This window comes from Hevea brasiliensis, chromosome 4 (genome assembly GCF_030052815.1).
Source record: "Hevea brasiliensis isolate MT/VB/25A 57/8 chromosome 4, ASM3005281v1, whole genome shotgun sequence".
Lineage (NCBI taxonomy): Eukaryota > Viridiplantae > Streptophyta > Magnoliopsida > Malpighiales > Euphorbiaceae > Hevea > Hevea brasiliensis.
Window position 1 is genome coordinate 31,553,754 of NC_079496.1, and position 12,856 is coordinate 31,566,609.

At 37.0% G+C, this 12,856-nt stretch overlaps 1 non-coding gene across 1 annotated transcript; it reads left to right on the plus strand.

Annotated features, from left to right (window-relative positions):
• The first annotated feature begins 12,509 nt into the window (after window positions 1-12,509).
• On the plus strand, window positions 12,510-12,616 carry LOC131179565 (small nucleolar RNA R71). Its single transcript, XR_009148456.1, has one exon. It is a non-coding gene; the product is annotated as a small nucleolar RNA R71 (small nucleolar RNA).
• The last annotated feature ends 240 nt before the right edge of the window (window positions 12,617-12,856 follow it).

A 12,856-nucleotide genomic window follows, 5' to 3' on the forward strand; every position in this document is an offset into this window, starting at 1 on the left:
AACTGCTTCGGAAAGATGTAAAATTTCAAAGCGATGATAAATGTCAAGAAAGTTTTGATGAGTTGAAGAGGTGTTTGACTCAAGCTCAGTCCTCACTTTACCTACTCCGTAAAGAATACACAGTTTATAGTGATGCTTCTCACAATGGGTTAGGCTGTGTACTGATGCAAGATCGGAATGTCATTGCTTATGCATCACGCCAGCTGAAACCGCATGAGAGGAATTACCCAACACATGACCTGGAGCTAGCAGCTATTGTTTTTGCTTTGAAGATCTGGAGACACCATTTGTATGGGGAGAAATGTTATATTTACACAGATCACAAGAGCTTGAAGTACTTAGGTACCCAGAAGGAATTAAATTTGAGGCAGAGGAGATGGTTAGAACTCATCAAAGATTATGATTGCTTAATAGACTATCAGCCAGGGAAAACAAATGTGGTAGCTGACGCCTTAAGTCGCAAGACTATGGCAAGTCTCAGAGTTTCTCCCATGTCCATGGTATATGAATTGAAAGCACAGCATGCCAGTTTAGAGATTGATGATGAGGAACAGACAGTAGTTGCTTGGCATGTACAGCCAGTGTTGATTGATCAAATTAGAATGGCTGCTCAGAGTGATGAAAAATATCAGAAGCTACTGAAAGAAGTCTAGCAGGGCAAGAAACCTGAATTCTCTGTGAGAGATGATGGTTTATTGCTACATCAGGGCAGAATGTGCGTTCCTAGTGATGTGGAATTGAGACAGATCATTATGAAGGAAGCACATGAGTCTCCATTTGCTATGCACCCTGGTGGAACTAAAATGTATAGAGGGCTAAAAGAGCATTACTGGTGGATGGGTATGAAAAGAGATATAGCTGAATTTGTTTCCAAATGCCTAACTTGTCAGCAAGTAAAGGCAGAACATCAAGTTCCAGCTGGTTTGTTACATCCTTTGTCGATGCAGTGGAAATGGGAACGAATAACTATGGATTTTGTTACAGGACTTCCAAGGACACAGAGTAGTCATGATGCAGTATGGGTTATAGTTGATAGATTGACCAAGTCTGCTCACTTTTTGCCAGTTCGGATGGACTATAGCCTGGAAAGATTGGCCAGATTGTACATATATGAGATTGTAAAATTGCATGGAGTGCCAGTATCAATTGTGTCTGACAGAGATCCTAGGTTCACTTCTAGATTCTGGGGTAGTCTTCAGAGAGCCCTAGGAACTAGATTGAACTTCAGCACAGCATTCCACCCATAGACAGATGGCCAGTCTGAAAGGGTTATTCAGATATTGGAGGATATGCTACGGGCTTGTGTGATTGAATTTGAAGGTAGTTGGGATACACACTTGCCTTTGATTGAATTTGCTTATAACAATAGCTACCAATCAAGCATTGGGATGCCTCCATATGAAGCTTTGTATGGTAGAAAGTGCAGAACTCCCTTATGTTGGGATGAGGTAGGTGAAAGGAAGATGATTGGGCCAGAAATTGTCCAGCAGACAGAGGAAAAGATTAGATTGATTAGAGATAGACTCAAAGTCGCATCGCATCACAAGTCCTATGTTGATCTGAAAAGAAGAGATATTGAGTATGCAGTGGGTGATAAGGTATTCCTCAAAGTTTCTCCTTGGAAGAGGATTATGAGATTTGGCAGAAAGGAGAAACTGAGTCCTCGTTTCATCGGACCATATGAGGTTCTGGAAAGAGTGGGTCCTCTGGCATATCGGTTGGCATTACCTCCAGAGCTAGCAAGGATACACAGTGTCTTCCATGTGTCCATGTTAAGGAGGTACAGATCTGACCCATCTCATGTACTATCAGTTGAAGAGATTGAGGTAAATCCAGACCTCTCATATGAGGAAGAACCCATAAAAATTCTGGCATATGAGGTGAAGCAGCTGAGGAACAAACAGATACACCTGGTTAAAGTGCTGTGGAACCACCATTCAGGCCAGGAAGCTACTTGGGAACGTGAAAAGGATATGAGGAGATAGCACCCACAGCTATTCAGAGACCAATGCCAGGTAAAATTTTGAGACGAAATTTATTTAAGGGGGAGAATTGTAACACCCTAAGTTCTGGTAGTGCGTTGCTCGGTGACCGGTGTTGTCCTGGACCTAGGATGCCTAGAACTACTCTTCGTTATGAGTGACAAGACATAAAATAATGAAATACAAGAAAAGAAAATGCAAGAAAAACAAAGGAAAAATAATAGCAAAGAAATGTAATCAAGTTAAGCGAGCCGGGAACCCTAGCGATGGGGGACCGCACCGGGAAGTCACGGCGTGGACCGTTGACTAGCCCTGGACTACGAGGAACCCTGGAAAATATTTTTAGGACTTAAATAGACCCTTATTGAAGAATAAATATCATTAGAAAGATCAAAGAAAAATTAACTAATTAGTACAAAGAAAAGTGAGAAATCGAAAAACAGACAAAACCCGGTGTTACCGAAAAATCGGGAATGCAACCCGAACAGGGGCATTATGGTCATTTGACATCCCAAATTATCTTTTGACCTAAATGTCTACTAAAAATAAATAATATTTCACTTATAAAATAAAATGAAAAATTAAATTGAGGGTACCTAATACAAATAGCCAAAATGGAGTGAAAAATGTGTAAATAACACATGTAAGCTTATTATATAGTTAAATTAGTGTGAGTGGGCCACTAATGAATTAATTAAACAATAAAATGTGCTGATGTAAGTCCACTATACCCAGCAGAAACTTCATCTTCCCCATTTTCTCAACCTAGCCGAATTGAAGAGAAAGAAAATCTCCATGGACGTTTTGCATGAGCTCTCTTAACTCCTCCATTTCAACTCCAATCACTTAGGGTTCTTCATGAAAGTTTGTCTACACATCATAAGGAAGAGCTTGATACCAAATTTAAGAAGTTTAATCAAGGTTTGGCAAGTTCCAACTATAAGGTAAGTTAGCATTTTTGAAGATAGCTTTGTTAAACTTTGTGTTCATGTTATGGGTGTTGGTTTTGTGAAGAAAATTTTTAGGTTTGAAGAGTTATTGAGATGTTCATTTTGTACAGCCATGGAGTTATGTATTTGATGAAATATTGTGCATATATTTGATGAGAAATGATGTTGGTTATGGTGATTTAATATCCTAGTAAATTACTTCATATGTATATGGTGATTTTTGCACTTGGATGGAAATCGATGAATTGTAGGACACTTTGGTATTGAGAAACATTTTTGGCAGCCTTGGGACACTTGGATAAATGTGTGTGTTCATGAAGGTGTTGGCAGAATATTGACATAGAAGGTTGATGGACATGTATATAGATTGATTGTGTAAAGTGTATGTAAGAACTAGTAAGGTTTAGGTGTGTATGTGATTGTATTTAGACTTTGTAAATGTAAATTTTAATTGGTGTATTAAGGATGTTTGTAATCTGCCAAAGTGATGTTAATGTAAAGTGGAATATGGTTTTGGTAATGAACCAAAATAGAAATGGTAAGGGAAGTGGACATATAGTAATGTAAGTGTGTAATTGATGTATGTTTAAGTAAGGTAGTTAAGGGCAGAATGCATTTTAGTCAATAACTTTAAATGTGTAACCTCAATTGGTATGAGACCAATTGAAGGTGGAACTAGGCACAAAATGTGCCAACTTTCATTGAGAAAGCATACCAAAATTCTGCTTGCAAGGTGATATGAAAAATGACCAATTCGGATTGAGTACATTTGAGGCCTGAAATTCGACCAATTGGGCAGCAGTTAGTGTTTAGGCCATAACTCACTCAAAACAGGTCCAATTGACCTGAAATTTTAACCATAAATAGTTAAGACCCATACCTACAAGTCTTATGAAGACACCAAATCCAGAAATGACCAGAAGTAAGTCAAAAAGCTTGCACAAGTTCGGGTCCAAAAACTGGCCGAACCAAAGTTGACCAAATTGACCTAAAATTGACCTAATTTGATGCCATTTGACCAGCAATAGCGTAATGACCATAACTTGGTCTACTTAACTCATATTGACCTAAAATTTTGCCCCGCGTTCCATAAGACATAGATCTACAAGTTTTTAGTTTTGACCGAAACCCGAAAACTGAGGGAACTAGGTCGTCCGGCTAGGTCAAACTAGTATTCCGGAATCCAGCAAGTTGCATTAAAATGCACTAAACAAGGAAATGAGTTTGGTAAAACGTACCAACCCTAAAACCCTATCGAATGTGACATATTAAGGACACTAAAACCTAAATTACCTAAAACGCATCGAGGGTCGGTATATTAGGTGATTGAGCAAATAATAGTCTTCAGTGAATTACTTATTGAACATTATCGTTAGAGACGGTTTAATTTAGTACTGAAACACTTCAAATTGTGTTTCTCAGTTACCAAAGACTCGAAAAAATGGGAAGGAAATACTGAGTCCAGACCCGGAGACAGTTATCAGAGGTTTGTGCACAACTAGTTTTCAACTGATTTTGCTCTGAATAATATTTCCTATGATTAATTGCATGTTATTGTTTTAAATTGTGTTTGTGCACAACAACTATTTCTTTTGAATTATTTTCAATTGAAATAAATTATGACTACTTGTATATTATTGTTTTAAGTTGTGAAATTGTGAAAAATGGTTTGAATGATATTTGATGGATACTTATTGATTAAAAAGCACTATAAATGGTTTGAAACCACAGCTATCATGTACATTGATTGTATTCCTCGCTAGCTTGTCTAGTGGGACGAATTGAATTCCCTCTCTAGCTGAAGTGTTGAGGTGTGTGCCTGTTGAGGACGAATAGAATGAGTACTCATATTTTTGCTAGCTAGCTGTGTTATTCCTCATTAGTCATTGACTTTTGGGATGAATTGAATGCCTCATTAGCCATCGGCTTTTGGGATGAATTGAACTTGAAAACATGATTAAAGCTGTGTGTGATTTATTAATATGTATTGTGAGCTTGGGAAATGAATTTAAACTCTTATTGACGTATACTGTCTTTTGAATTCAATCATGATCTGACTTATTGAAATTTATTGTGATATTGAGAAATGGAGTTTAAATTCTGATTGACAATTATTGTCTTGAAATTAACTATGGTTTTAAGTATCCACTATTTATATGACTTATGAATTGTGATTTAAATTGTATTTGGTTAATGTTGTGCACCACTGAGACATTGTCTCAGCGATAGCTTTTTATTGCCGCAGTAGACAGACCGATCAAGCAGATTAGGCTGCTAGTACCTCCAGCGAGAGACTACCGGGTATAATGAGTATACCAATATTTTGTATTTTGTAATGTAATGATGTTCACTGTATGTACATATTGTTGTTGGTTTTGAGCAGTTGTAAATTAAAATTGTACATTGAAGTTATAAAGTAAATTATGAGATATTTTGACTTGTAAAAATTGTATTATATTTTCTTTATCTCAGTCCTTGAAAAATTACTATGAATTTGACTTGAGAAATGTGTTGAGTTGAGAAAAATGTTGAAGTTGAGATTTGGAAATTTATTGAAGTGCTTTTTACAGGTTTTCTGAAGAACTGTTTTATCCAAAATATAGATGGCACTCTGCCAAAATTTTTACAGAAATTCCAAATAATTCAAATGTATTGGTCCTATCACTTCAGTTCACAAAAGTTTTTAATACCTGTAAATAGTGCTCACCACTGTAAATGAAGTAAGAAAAGTTTTTAAAATCCCTTGTAGTGTATTTAATGGGTTATCAGTAGACGGAGTTGGTAATTCATTAGGTATACTACGGGATCATGTTGTGCCTTACAGAGGGGTAGGGTGTGACAGATGTGGGATTTGCCTAAGGGACCTTTCTCCCCCCCTTTCGGGACTCAGCGTCCTCACTGAGGTTTGCCCCACCATCGCCCAAGAGGACACGCGAGCGGCTCTGATACCAATTGTAACAATCGGGCTCCAACCACTAGAGGAATTGTCCGCTTTGGCCATAAGCCTCACGGTTTTGTCCCATAGGTGAAATGGAGAACTTCCCAGGAGGTTCATAGTTTATATCCTAAAGGACTAGTTACTAATACATCAAAATTTATTCCCATGCAAAGGAATAATAGAAAAACATATAATTCTAACACTAACATACAAATAAGTAGTGCTACGGTCAAATAATAACTAATTGTTTCCTCTAAAAATTAAAAAGTTACCAGTAGCTACATCTGAAGTTTATGCTATTTCTCTCTGGCGCATAGTGGACGCTCTGACTGATGAACTACTATGATTGGGTGGATTCGCTGTGCTTGAATTACGAGGAGTACAAACTCTATTTCTAGCTTGGCCTTGACTGACTGTCTGTGAACTCTGGAGAGCAGATCGAGGTGCTCTAGTACAATATCTAACAAAGTGTCCATGTTCACCCCAATTATAGCAGGCTCCAGTGGCTTTATGACACATACCCTCGTGTAACTTGCCACATACCTCACAGACACGGATAGGTTAGGAACTTCTGATTCTTTACCGACGGTTTCTCAACTGCTTTTGCCCTGAAGATCCGCCTCTGTCAGATCCATAACCACTAGGCTCTCTAGTGTTCTTCCTTTTTCCTAAATTACTATTAGAACTTTGGCCAGTTTGTTCCCCACTTTTTCCTTTTTCATGTAGCTCTTGTGGTGGTTGGGTTTGTACTTAGACTTGGGCTGACAGTTGATCAGCCATTTGTTGAAAGAAAGTGGCCATTTGCTGGGCCATTTGTACGGTAATTTGTATCGGTGGAACTGGTAAAGTTGGATTTTCAACACTCTGAGGAGCTGAGACCTCCCCTTGTACCTCAACTGTAACTGGTTGTTCTACTGGTTTATCTCCCTCTTCCATTTCTATTCACAAAATCTTCTTTTCCCGGGACAACCTACACAAGGAGATTTCTCTCCATTAATTCATATTTATGATGTAAATTTACTATATGTATCAAACATTTGAGCAGTTGTATTTACCGAAAAAATATTTCAAATTCATAGTTTAAAATTTATTTTAAAACTATTGCTCTGATACTATTAAAACATGTCACACCTTACCCCTCCGTAAGGCATAACATGATCCCGTAGTATACCTAATGAATTACCGACTCCGTCTACTGATAACCCATTAAATACACTACAAGGGATTTTAAAACAATTTTCTTACTTTTTGAAAGTGGTGAGCTTTTATAGCAGGTATTAAAAATATTTACTTAAAGTTTAAAAACTAATTAAAATTTTTTTCCATTTTTATTTTTACGGAAATTTTGGAAAATTTTCGGCTGAGTGCCATCTATATTTGGGAAAAACAGTTCTTCAAAACTTGAAAAGAAAAATACTTCTAATATAATTTCTCAACCATAACTTCAATACAAATCCATTTCATCTCACAATCTCATATAAGAAGCTCAACTCAAAATCAATTGCAATTCGAAGCATCTCATTTCAAAAAAAGAATAATTCCTCATTGACAAAATATAAAAATTTAATTATTTACATTGATTACAAAACTCAGAAATAAATTTGAATATTACAATAATTTACATTTTAATTACATACCCAAAATAATATTACAAAAGTTCTTGTACAACTGCTCAAATAAATTATATACATATAATTACGTGCATACATCAAAATCTAAGTACAAAGGTATACCTATGATATAATCGGAGCAAATTCAAATGTGTCTTCAAGGCACAGCTACAGGAAATCTCACTCGGCTGCTCTATCTTTACTTTCACCTGCGACAGCATACAAAGCTATCGCTGAGTGGTGAACTCAGTGGTGCACAACCATGATTTAAAACATGATAGATAATACCTTACCAAAATTTTAGCAAAGAATTTGGAAATCTTGAAATTCAATTAAAATTCCAAAAATCAAAATATTCATTACCAAGAATTTCAATTTATCTAATCATAACTGAACATTTAAAGTAATTCCAGTAATTTATGGAAACAAATTTTAATTTCAATAAAATCAAATATACATAAATCCTAATTGAAATCACAATTCTTTACTATTCAAAACCATTCTTTATCTCACTAACTCTGCAAGACTAATCCGAAAGGGCCATCTTCGGGGACATCCGATAAAATTGTAACGATCGGGCTCTAACCACTAGAGGAATTGTTCGCTTTGGCCATAAGCTTCACGGTTTTGTCCCATAGGTGGAATGGAGAACTTCCAAAGGTCCCTTAGGCAAATCCCACATCGGCAAAGTACGGAGATGGTCTTGGGTTCAAAAAGTAATGATATATAAAATGGGGAAACTAATCACTAGAGGCGCCTTTTGGTGGAATGGCCTGGAGAGTTGGAAGAACTCTAGGGTTAAGCATGCTCGCTTGAGAGAAATCCTAGTATGGGTGACCTCCTGGGAAGTTCTCCATTCCACCTGTGGGACAAAACCGTGAGGATTACGGCCAAAGCGGACAATTCCTCTAGTGGTTGGAGCCTGATCGTTACACATCAAGTCTAAAGCTCCAATCTTTTCTATTTGGCTTCACTGTTTTTTCTAAAATAAATTTGATTTCTCTGTTAGACACCTCTGCTTGCCCACTTGTTTGACGATGATAAGCTATAGATACTCTATGGAAAACACCATATCTCCTCAACAATGCCTTAATAGTTCTATTACAAAAATGTGTGCCCCGGTCACTGATCAAAGCTCTAGGAACTCTAAACTTGCTAAAAATGTTTGACTTGATAAAACCTACAACGGCTTTAGAATCATCAGTCCTGGTGGCCTTGGCTTCCACCCATTTCAAAACATAATTAACAGTAAGTAATATAAAAATAAAGCCAAAAGAAGAAGGAAATGGACCCATAAAATCAATACCCTACACATCAAAAATCTCACAAACAAGTATTGGATTCTAAATCATCTCATTCCTATGGGTTAAACTTCCTGTTCTTTGACATTGTTCACAATTTTTGCAAATCAAATATGAATCACGAAATATAGTGGGCTAGTAAAAATCACAGTCTAATATTTTTCTACCTGTTCTCTAGGGTCCAAAATGACTTCCACATGCGTAGGCATGACAAAATGCAAGAATAGATTGAATCTCATTATCAAGAACACATCTCCTAATAATTTGATCTGAATAAAATTTCCACAAATATGGGTCATCCCACACATAATACTTAGCCTCACTTTTCAATTTCTCTTTCTTAGCTCTACTCAAATCAAAAGGCACAACCTTGGTAACCAAATAATTCACCAAATCAGCATACCAAGGGATTATAACTTGCAATTTAAATAACTGCTCATCAGGAAAAACTTTTTGCAAAGGAATTTGCTCTTCTTGTGTCACTAACTTACTCAAATGATCTGCTCCTAAGTTTTCAGCTCCTTTCTTATCCTTAATTTGAAGATCAAATTCTTACAGCAGAAGGATCCATTTAATCAACCTTGGTTTTACTTCCTTCTTTGCCAAGAGATACTTCAACGCTGCATGATCAGAGAAGATAATTATTTTAGAACCAAGCAAATATGATTGAAATTTATCTAAAGCAAAAAATATAGCCAAAAACTCTTTTTTGGTCGTAGAATAATTACGCTGAGCTGAATTGAGTGTTCTAGATGCATAATAAATCACATGAAAAAGCTTCCCAACACACTGTCCTAAAACTGCTCTCACTGCATAATTACTCGAGTCACACATAATTTCAAATGGTATTGTCCAATCAGGAGCCTGGATAATAGGGGGCGATGTCAATGCATATTTCAATTTATCAAAAGCCTCCTTGCACTCTTCACTGAACTCAAAAGAAACATCTTTTTGCAAGAGTCTAGACAAATGCAATGCTATTTTAGAGAAATCCTTAATGAACCTACGATAGAAACCTGCATGACCAAGAAAAGAGCGTACTTCCCTCATAGTTGTGGGGTAGGGTAAGTTCACAATTAAATCAATTTTAGATTTATCCACTTCAATACCCCTATTAAAGACAACATGACCCAAAATAATCCCCTGTTCCACCATAAAATGACAGTTCTCATAATTCAAAACAAGATTTTTCTCAATGCATCTCTCAAGAATAGAAACCAAATGATGTAAACATGCATCAAATGAATCACCATACACAGTAAAATCATCCATGAGCACCTCAATGCAATTATCAATGTAATCTGAAAATATGCTCATCATGCATCTCTGAAATGTGGCAGGTGCATTATAAAGCCCGAAGGGCATCCTTCTAAAAGTAAAAGTTCCAAAAGGGCAAGTGAAGGTAGTCTTCTCTTGATCCTCTAGTGCAATCACAATTTGATTATATCTAGAAAAGCTATCAAGAAAGCAGAAATAAGACTTACCTGCTAATCGCTTAAGCATCTGATCAATGAATGGCAGTGGGAAGTGGTCTTTCCTTATTGTTGAATTCAGCTTGTCGTAATCTATGCACATTCGCCATCCACTTTGAATCCTTGTTGGAACAAGCTCATTATCTTGATTTGCTACCACAGTGACTCCTGATTTTTTTGGCACTATTTGGACTGGACTTACCCATTTGCTATCTGAAATTGGGTAAATAACTCCTGCATCCAGTAGCTTTAAAATCTCCTTCTTCACAACCTCCATCATCTGTGGGTTCAACCTCTTTTGACCTTCTCTACTTGGTTTAGCCTCATCCTCCAGTAAAATCCTATGCATGCACACTGATGGACTTGTACCTTTGATGTCAGCTATTGTCCATCCAATTGCTTCCTTGTGTACTCTCAGAACTCTGATCAATTTGTCTTCTTGAATCTTTGTTAAATTACTTGAGATGATAACTGGAAGTGTCTCACTGTCTCCCAAGTAAACATACTTCAAATGCTCAGGTAAAGGCTTGAGTTCAAGAACTGGTGCCTGCACCACAGAAGGTAATAATTTTATGTGATATACAGGTAAGTCAATCTTTGATACTCCATACCTTTTTGGAACAGGAAGTAATGACTGCAATGCCATTACTGCCTCTTGAACCTCTACACTTAATAGCTGATTGGTATTAATTTCTTGAATTCCTTGACTAATCACCACTTCTAACTCATCCTCCATACTTAACTCAAAAACATCCTTCACAAATGTATCAATAACATCAATAGAAAAAATAGAATGGTCATCAGCAGGATACTTCATGGCATCAAAGATATTAAATTTGACAATCTCTCCATCAAACTCCATAGTTAAGGTACCATCATCCAAAATATGAAAATTTGCAGGAAAAATCAATTCTCCGACCTGCACTAACACATCCTCAACTACTCCCAATGGGTAAGCATTAGAACGATCAGCTAACTAAATAATGACACTGGTTTCTTTCAAAGGACCCAAATTTAAAGTTTGAAAAACTGAATTTGACATAACATTAATAGATGCTCCTAAATCTATCATTGCACATTCAAATTTAGACTCACCTATTCTACAGGGAATAGAAAACGAACCTGGATCCTTACACTTAGGGGGGTAATTTTTGCTGAATTAATGCCAACACATTTTCCCCCACACTGATCTTCTCATTATTTCTCAACTTGCGCTTTGTAGTGCATAGTTCCTTAAGGAATTTAACATACCTAGGAACTTGTTTGATTGCATCAAGCTAAGGTTTATTAACCTCCACCTTCCTGAAAGTCTCCAAAATTTCTTTCTCTTGTTCTTCTTTCTTAGTCTTAGCTAACTTGCATGGGAATGGAGGAAGAACAGAATTATTAACCTTATTCAGTTTAGGTTCAGTATTTACCTCAATTTCAGGAACTTCAGACTCCTTTGCTCCTTGCTTCTTCTTTTTCATTAGCTCATGTGGAGTCTGATTATCAACTTCTTTCTCACTCCGCAACTCTATAGCACTCGTATTTTCTCTGGGATTCATGACTGTTTGTGATGGAAGCTTTCCAGAACCTTGAGCTTCCAACTTACTCACAGATGAGGCTAACTGACCAATCTGCCTCTCTATGTTTTGAATGCTATTTCTGGTCTCTTGCTGAAACTATTGTGTATTGTTAGCCAAAGCCTTAAAAATTTCATCAAGTGACATACCTTGATTTGAGGGAGTTGGAGGTGGTTGTGGTTGATTCATTTGTGGTATCTGCTGATGATATCGGTTTTGCATCGGTTGATTCCCATAACTCAAATTGGGATGATCTCGCCATCCTGGATTATAAGTACTAGAAAAGGGATCATACCTGCGTTGTGGCTATTCATAATTTCCTATTGCATTAGCATGTTGCATTGATTCATCCTCTTGTAACGTAGGACACATGTTAGCAGCATGACCCGGACCCGAATAAATTCCACATACCTTAATAGTTTACATGCTCCCTACAGCCAACTACCTCACCAAAGAAGTTAAATCAGAAATCTGTTTCTCAAGGTTAGATGTACTTACCTCATTAACCTTCATAGGTGTGTGATCCATTCTCATTCCAAACTGCTGAGAATTTGCTGCCATGTTAGCAATCAGCCTCCTTGCCTCTTCTGGTGTCTTGTCAACCAAAGCTCCTCCATTAGCATCATCTATCATACTGCGGTCCATTGGTAGAAGTCCCTCATAGAAATATTGAATCAAAAGCTGCTCACTTATTTGATGATGGGGACAGCTTGCACACAGTTTCTTAAATCTCTCCCAATAATCATACAAGCTCTCTCCATTGTACTGTTGGATGCCACAAATTTCTTTTCTTATGTTGGCAGCACGGGAAGCAGGAAAATAATTCCCCAGAAATATCTGCTTCATCCCATTCCATGAGTTGACAGATCCAGAAGGAAGGTAATACAACCAATCCTTAGCTGTTCCTTCCAGTGAGAAAGGGAAAGCTCGAAACTTGATTTGATCCTTTGAAACTCCTTGAGGTTTCATGCTGGAATACACAACATGAAATTATTTTAAATGCTTATATGGATCCTCACCTGCAAGTCCAAATTTCAA